Raw genomic sequence first — 9,055 nt, forward strand, 5'->3', positions numbered from 1 at the left:
AAAGACGAGCTGCCCAACCAAGCCTGCCCTGACTTCACAACTCGGAAAGAAATTATGGGAAGGTGTGGGAAGCCATCCTTATTTAGCAGAATCAGACTAGGTTGAGCCATGGGATGCAGAGGCCTGGCTTCTCGGAACTGTCGGGATGCATGTGGCACTGCGGGGGAGTGGTTCCATCTCCTGGAATTTACCCCCTGAGAGAATGGATCCTAACCCCACCCTATCCTGTCCATCACAGAAGAAGCTCCTCCCAGTCCCGGCCCCCTTTACCTATGTGTTATAAATAAAGGAGAGTTGGGCAAGTTGTTGTTGTAAGAGGCCAGAGCTGGTATGGCCAGACCTGTCATGCCCCTCCCCTCATTTTAAAAGAGTATTGGCTCTTGTATGTTTATTGAGTAGATAAGTTTTTTGGGTAAAAGAAAAACCGCCAACATCCTCCTCTGCCAGTTAACCCTCTCTCCTCCACGCAGGACGTGGCAGAAAGGACCCCCACAGAAAGGTTTGTCAGTCAGCAAAAGACAACCACAGTACACACTTCAATAAAGCTTTTCAAAAAAACAAGAGGGCCATGCATAGTGGTGCATGCCTGTAATCCCAGCAACTCAGGAGGCTGAGGCAGGAAGAATGAAAGTTCAAGGCCAGCCTCAGCAATTTAGCAAGGACCTGAGTAACTCAGCAAGACCCTGTCTCAAAATTTAAAAAAATAAACAGGAGTGGGGATGTGGCTCAGGGGTTATGAATCCTTCAGTTCAATACCCAGTGCCAAAAAAATAAATAATAAAAAACTAAGGGATCAAGGGACTGTGGATATAGTTCAGTGGTAGAATACATGCCTAGCATGACTGAGGCCCTGGGTTTGATCCCCAGTACTGGGTGGGGGGAATCAAAAGAATATTGCCATAACTGTTTTCAAAAATCAAATAGTGCCTCTGCCTAGTCCTTTAGAATATCCTGCCTCAGCAAAACAAGACTTGGGCCACTTGCCATTTCATAATCCTTCCTCCACCTGGAAAAACTAAGATTTGATAACTGTGGAGAGAGACTGCTGCCTCCCAGCCTGGGCAAGTCCACCCCTAAGAGGGATTCGTAGGAGCTACAAAGAGTGAGGAGGCAGAATGAGAGAAAAACTTTCTGGCTGGTGCTGGTACCCCTGAGTGCACCCCTGTCCTTCCAGAGACTAGAACTAACAGCAGATGAGGGCTGGGGAGATAGCTCAGTCGGTAGAGTGCTTGGGTTCAATCCCCAGCACTGCAAAAAAAAAAAAAAAACAGCAGATGAAGGCTGACAAAACAGCAAGCCACCAGAAAGGAAGCTTTCTGGGCTCCCTCTAATGACACCTACTGGCAGAACCTAGCAAAGACCCCTCACTGGGAGAAACAAAGTCCCAGCCACAGAGCAGTCCAGTACAGACGAGACCCAACAGCTTCATAACCAACTCAGTCCTCTCTTCAGGAGGCTCGCCTATGCACACCTTTCTACATATATTCTAATAACACTCCATGCCGTGGCCTAACAAGGTGCAACTAGCCTTCAAAGAAAGACACTCAGCCAGCATGGTGGTGCTCACCTGTAATCCCAGCAATTTGGGAGGCTGAGGCAGGAGGATTGCAAGCTCGCAGCCAGGGTCAGTAATTCAGTGAGGCCCTGACTCAAAACAAAAAGGACCTGGGATCAAACTCAGTGTACAAAAAAAAAAAAGGAAAGGAAGAAAGACACTCATCCCTTCTGGCAAAAGACGAAGTGCCAATAGTCATCGCATCCTTCACTGTGCAGTGCTAACTACCCCTCTAATTCAAATATACTTCCGCCTGAATATTCTATAATCCACAGAATACACAAAGTTGCTATAATCTTCATTTCCATCATTGTTCACAAGGGCATAGATGACATTTCTTCTGCCTATTCTGTTTCCTTTGTGTTCAACCAGCACCTCAGCTGTTATTGGTTTTGGTCTTGTTTTTCTCACCAGATGAAGTGACCTGAAAAATCATTCCTGAAGGAATCACTTCTCTTGGTCATTTTTAGTTTCTGTAGTCTTCTATTTGACGTAACCTAAGAACATGGAAGTATCGAGAGGGATCACAGATAATCTTCTGGGTTCCAGTCATCCCTGTCCAGATTGCGTGGCAGCACCCAAATATGTCCTCAGTAATCAGCTGATCATCCCAGTCAGTACAGTAACCTCTTAGCCTACAATCCAGAGGAATGAGGAGTCCAAAGTGACTCTCAAACTTCCAATTCAATGTAAACATTATGTTCCCTGGAGGGGGCATTTCTGCTTGAGAACCAAGTCTCAATACCAGTTGAACCCAAGTTGGCAGGAATGGGAAGCAAACATTCTGAACCTGGTTTTTGATGAAAGCACATTCTCCTACTCCTATTGACTCCTGTGTATTCTATGAGAGAAGTTCACCACGTATGGACTATTCAAAGTATATGCCATATCCTTTAATTCAGAAACCCAGTCTTTCAAATATCCCACCTCGTATCACAACAGTCTTCAGCACCTCATCCCACCATTCTCTTAGGCTGTTGAGGTATGTCAGAAGCAATCATGTGAAGAATATCACGAACAAAGATTTGAGTCCGCAGATGATGGTGTTGGCAGAACCATTACAGGCAGGGAAGGCAAACCCAGATATCCAGGATAAGTCTATTCCAGTGAACACAAATTCATGCTCCCTTTATGACAGAAGGGGTCCAAAGTAATTAACCTGTCACTGGGTTGCTGCTTTCTAACCTCTGGTAATGGTGCCCAAAAGGGGTTGGTAAACCTAGCTACCAGTAATGGCAAGAAGCTGACATTCAGGTTATCTATTACTACACAGCAAACCAATCCACAATTTAGGAGTTTGAAACTGACATTAACTTGACTCAAAAATCTGCACGTTGCGTCAAAGTTGGAGGGGTCAGCCTATCTCTGTCCATTCAGCATGAGGCTGGAAGGGTTCCAGGGCTGGCAGCTATAATCATGGGAAGGCTCACTCACCTATATGGCAACGATGAGAACAGCTGGAGTTGTGGTTATACCAAATGGTCTTACATATGACCTGGAATGACACACAGCCTTGTCTATTATGGATCCCTTTTGGTGAGCTTTCATATGAAATACAAATGTCTTTGACCTAAATCTAATGAGGTCCTTTTACTTAACTCTTTCCCAGAAATCCTTGCATTGATCTTGTATACTGTATGAAATATGTCAACATTTGGAAAGTTTGCATAACTCAGTGAATTAATACTTTCCAAATGACCAATGCACATTGTTACAAACCATGCATGAGCAAACTATTCAAAAACCGAAGGATTTCAATACAACAAAAACCCGTATGATAGTTTCATAGTCCACCCTGCAATTAACCAATAAGGCTAGCAGAATATACCCACTTAGTTTGGTGGTTTCAAATATTCACAATCATCTGAAATAGCTAATAAAATACTCCTTCTCTGTGTGAGGCTAAGTTTTCTTCATATACCTTCACGGAAACGTGTTACAAGAGATTGAATGCAGACATAGAAAATGCTATTATCACTAAATTTCCTTTGGAGAAAGATTTTAACTAAATACATGCCCATGTATGGTAACAATATACGATGCTTCTTTGGGACTATCATCACAGGCCTAGTATCTCACTGTTCTGCTTTTCTTCCATGTTTTTCCCAATTCAGCCTTAGTTTCATTTCTGCAAAATATATCTTTCACATTGTTTTTCCCAATATCTTTTTTTTTCCCCCTTTGCAGTGCTGGGGATTAAACCCAGGGCCTTGTGCTTGCAAAGCAAGCACTCTACCAACTGAGCTATATCCCCAGCCCTTGTTTTTCCCAATACCTTAACACAGCACTGAGGACTGTGCTTTTTCCAGGCCTGCATAGTCTTTGACCATGCCTTGGATCATCAACAGTCCCCTTCCTGCTCAGTCATCTCATTCTGACCACTCCCTTCATCAGTGTCCCCTTCACCTTCTACTCTTTTGAAGTCTTTATTCTTTTTTTAATATTCTTAGTTGTAGATGGACACAATGCCTTTATTTAGTTTTTTTGTTTGTTTGTTTTTTAATGCGGTGCTGGGGAATGAACCCAATGCCTCAGGCATGCTAGGCAAGTGTTCCACCACTGAGCCACAACACCAGCCCGTGCAGTCATTTTAAGTGGGGTTTTAGAAGTTAAAATCTAACAGAAAATGGGAAAATAACTCTGGAGATGTTAAAACCCCTGGAAATTCTGAAAGACATGGAAAAGTTTTATAATTTGATACACTGAACTTGGTTTACGTACTGATTGCAGAAAGCAAAACATTTTATTTTTCAACTTTCTCGATTTCATTTCTAATATGGCAAATACCAGTGTATACAATCCACACAAATAAAAAGGTTTTGGAGTGAGTCCTCAATAACTTTTAAATGTATGGAGATGTTCTCAGAACAAAATAAGAAACATTTTATTCAAATGCAGCAGCTCTGTGGATTCCTCAGTAAAAACATCATAACTTTACCCTTAAATGTGGCCTCAGAGATCTCAAAGTCCACTATACATTGTTCCTCCTTTCTTAGTAGCAGAGTAAGATGGGAATAGTCCAACATTCCCCCAGAAAATCCCAAAGCGGCCCCTTAATTTTCATGAGTTTATGTCTCACAAATGGGTTTACAAATAACCCCAGGCAAATATAGCAGAATTGCACCACTGAGTTCTCTGCAAATCATGAGAAAAATCATTCTTGAATAATTAAGATCATCATTTGTTTGGTGCTGAAGACTGAACCCATGGCCTTGCTCATGTTAAACACATACTGTACCACTGAGCTGCACTGTCAGTCCAAGCTTATTAATCTTTAAATGGTTACCCTAGATTCAAATACATGCTGATTGCCTTCTTCCTGGACTATGAAAGAACTTTTCATGTCATGATCACAGTGTAACTTAATATCATGTACATTTTAAATTCAACAAATTTTATAGGCTTATACAGTCAACTTACAAATTTATGATTTTCACTGTTTCATGTCTTCATGCATCTCCCACATTGTATATGAAATACTGTTAAGTATTTTTTCCCCTTGTTTGGGTTTGCTAGTAAATTTTGAGACATTTTTCTAGCTTTGTCTGAAAGTGTTTTATTTCTAAAAGGATTTTTAGGGTTGGGGCTGTAACTTGGTGGTAGAGTGCTTTCCTGGCATGTATGAGGTACTGAGTTCAATCCTTAGCACTACATAAAAATGAAACAAAGTAAAGTCACACTGTCCATCTACAACTACAAAAAAAAAAAAAAATTTTTTTTTTAATTAAAAGGACTGTTAATGAGTTTGTAAAAAGTTGCAATTATTTTCTTTCAGCTTTTTAAACCTAATAGTCTGTTCTCCCAGCCTTCATTATCTGCATTGTCAATTTTAAGTCTTTTGAATTGGGATGCTTTTAAAATTGTCTTTAGGTTTCAATAATTTAAGTGGTTTTGTCATGCTTGAGGGTCACAGAATTTCCTTTTTAATATATTTCTTAGTTATAGGCGGACACAATACCTTTATTTTTTATGTGGTGCTGAGGATCGAACCCAGGGCCTCTCCCGTGCTAGGAAACTACCACTAAGCTACAACCCCAGCCCAGAAATTCCTTACACCTGTTCTTCATCAGTCCTGCGAAGTTGTCAGCAATCTCAAGTATTGCTCCATTCTCTCCTGCTCCTTCTTCTATGGAAATGATCATATACATTATTGATTAGGTTTATCATTGTACTCAGTCCCTTTTCCTTACTTCCCACCTTTTTGTTTCTGTCCCTCAAAGTGTCTGTTTCTCTCCGGCCTTTCTTCCAACTTTTTTCTTCAGCAATGTCTAATCTGTTAAACCTACTCATTAAGTTTCTATTTTATCTATTTTATGTCACTTTTTAAACATTTCAGCTTTAATTCTCAATCTCAATTCTAAATATATTTGCAAGCAGTTATTTTAAAATGTCTTCTAACACTAATATCTGGATGTCTTTCCTTAAAGACAGGGCATTTAAATTGGATCCAATAACCTACATCCTGAGCCTGTTTCTCAAATCAGTTTCACTTTATGCTTTTCTATGTTGTCTCACATATGTAGTTATTTGCTGCATGTTATTTTCAAGTTTGGTAAATCACTCCAATTCATGTCCTTTAACCCAGGAGGGATTGTCAAATGCACTACTGAGCCTATCAGGCACCCTCTTTAACCTTGGCAAATGCTTGCAAGATAACGGCAGGATTATACATACATCCTATATACTTAGAGCCCCATTATTCTGTCCTCCTCAGTACTGGCCCATCATGACTTCACCCATGCCTTCAGGTAGAGGTTTAATATTTCCACATTATTTTCTAAGCATCCTAGTGGAGTACTGGTTTTAATGTCTCATTTATTTTTATACTGGTTTTGTGTCCAAATTCTTCTTGATACTTTCTTCTTTCTCTGCATATTTTAAAGATACTTTATATAGTTTTCCTGTATTATCTAGATTGAAGGCAGATAAAAGGTTTTCAGCTTCTTAGTACCTTCCTTTTCTGCTCCTGTATGCACTCAATATTGTTACACTTAATCTTATATTTCTAGATATTCTGTAGTGGAAGCTGCTTCAATTTATATGGCCTGCTCTACTGTCCCCAGGCAAAGTATCCAGTCTTTTAGAAAACCACTATGTATATACTCTGGAAAAATATTTCAGTTTCTGTTCAACTTGTTTTTTCCATTCAACATGTGAATGCCAATTTAGGGAAAAACTAGCTGGAACAGCATGGTGATGTGAAGACAGGAGATACTGTCTTAAGTTTTAGACCTTAACCTAACTTGGTCTTTCATGCCCATGATTCAAACACTACCAAATGGAATCACTGGTTTTAAGAGAGCAGCATCATTGTTTTAATCTGAAAGGAACTAAAATGCATACTCCATAACAATCATGAAAAAGGCAGAGGGGAAAGAACACATCTGATAACTGGTAAATGTTCAGTAACTCAGTGGATGTGGGGGGAAGGGCTGGGAAGCAGGGGATGGCATTTAAACTCAGTTCTACTACTTTTTAGCTGAATGTTCAAAGGCAAGTTACTTAACCTTTATAACCTTAAATTCCTGTTTAAAATATACACCACATGGGCTGGGGTTGTAGCTTAGTGATAAAGTGCTTGCCTATCATGTGTGAGGCACTGGGTTTGATTCTCAGAACCACATGTAAGTAAAATAAAGGTACACACATACACACACACTGCAAAAATTAGAGCAGCTATTACCTACAAACCCTTCCTTACACTTGGCTGAAATGAATAAATTTAAGACTAAAAATTGTAGACTATAGTATGAAGACAGTTAATCTAAGAAAATCTCACATGTGACTGAGGCTCAAACTGCATTGCCTACAGTGGAAAGTACAAATATTTAAACCTAGGTCTGAAATTAGTAACATCTAAAGTACTAATATTAATATTGATTTGATTTCATTTTTTGGTGAGGTATCATTAACTATAATTATTAGTTCACAGGATTATTTTCATCTACATAATTCCGACTGTTCTCACTACTACCAGTTTTTGTTGTTGTTGTTTTGGTACCAGGGATTGAATCCAGGAGCACTTAACCACTGAGCCTTATTCCCAGCCTCAGTTGTTAAGGTTGGCTTTGAACTTGCAATCCCTCCTGCCTCAGGCTTCCAAGTCACTGGGATTACAGTGTGTGTGCCACCATGCTCAGTTTTTACAAGATATTCTGAAGCCAAATTAAGAATTACTAATAAAACATAATAATAAACATTTTACAATAAAATTATTTTTTATTATCAGGCAAATATGTTAATGCTCCATTCTAAGCTGTATTTAAACTGGCATAGAGATACCTAATGATTTAAAGAAAATCCTGATCTTGGGACTTCATGAATAAAAAATGTTAAAACTTCTATAAAGATCTATAGCAGTGGTTCTCGGAAGGGCAGTCCAGGGATTCTGCAATCCCTGGAGTATTTTCAATCTGTAAGGCTAAAGTCATTTCAAATCATTTGGCTTCTCCAATAAAGTATGTACACAGAGTTTTCCAGAGGTCAGATATCGTTAACTCTAATGGCTAATGAAAGTCTATGTAATCTGTTTTAAATATTTAATTTCTAAAGTGTAAATAATAAAAAATACAATTCATATGAACAAAAGCTCTTTAGAGACTTGAGGAGTTGCTCTTACAGGAAATTGGTCTGTTAAATTAAGGCACACATTAACACAAATTAAAAATAAAAGACATATTAAGACAATCATGGTTGAGTAAAGATTAAACATTCAACAGCTAAAGTTCCCAAGCAAAGACAATCCCTAACTGTTAAGTCAACTACATCAATACAACTGTGATAAAAGAAAGAGTAAATAAAAAGAAGGGTGGAAAATAACTATAGCTAGGAAAGACAAAAACAAATTCCACTGCCATTTTAAAAAGTTTATCTATTATCCTCCCTTCTAACTCACTCCCTCTCATACTGCTACAAGCTCTTGCCTTCTGAACTTATTTCAATACTTTGTAACAAGTATTGTTACGGGCCAGGACATATGGGCAATAATCAAAGACTCCATTTCATGTTAAGAAATGCTTCTCCCATGAGAAAACTCTCCCTCTGCCATACTGATTCTGCTTAGCATACTTAGAAAGGCAAATGTTTTTCTTATACAATGTGAAAATTTTCTCTTTTGTTCCTATTTTTCTTGGACCATGTACCCTGTCAGAGAATGATGGTCTAGATGTTAGTAACCATTCTTTAACTTGTACTCAACTAGAGTCATTTTGACCCACTTCCCCTTCAGCTTATGATTTGAAATTTCATGTTTGTAGCTCTGAATCACAGTAACAGTCACTTATGAATAACGTACTGACATGATTTACTTATACGGTATAAAAGGTATACTCTAACCCCTGGAGGGGATCAAGGGTGTAGACTTGCAGTCTGTCCCTTCATCCCGTCAGCTGGTAAATAAAGATGGTTCCATCTCCTGCTTTAAGATCAACTTGGTGATTTATTGGTATCCCACTGTAACAGTATCATCTCTAATCTATATCCAAATTATTTCAGAATCTA

Source organism: Sciurus carolinensis, chromosome 2, assembly GCF_902686445.1.
Source record: "Sciurus carolinensis chromosome 2, mSciCar1.2, whole genome shotgun sequence".
NCBI classification, from domain to species: domain Eukaryota; kingdom Metazoa; phylum Chordata; class Mammalia; order Rodentia; family Sciuridae; genus Sciurus; species Sciurus carolinensis.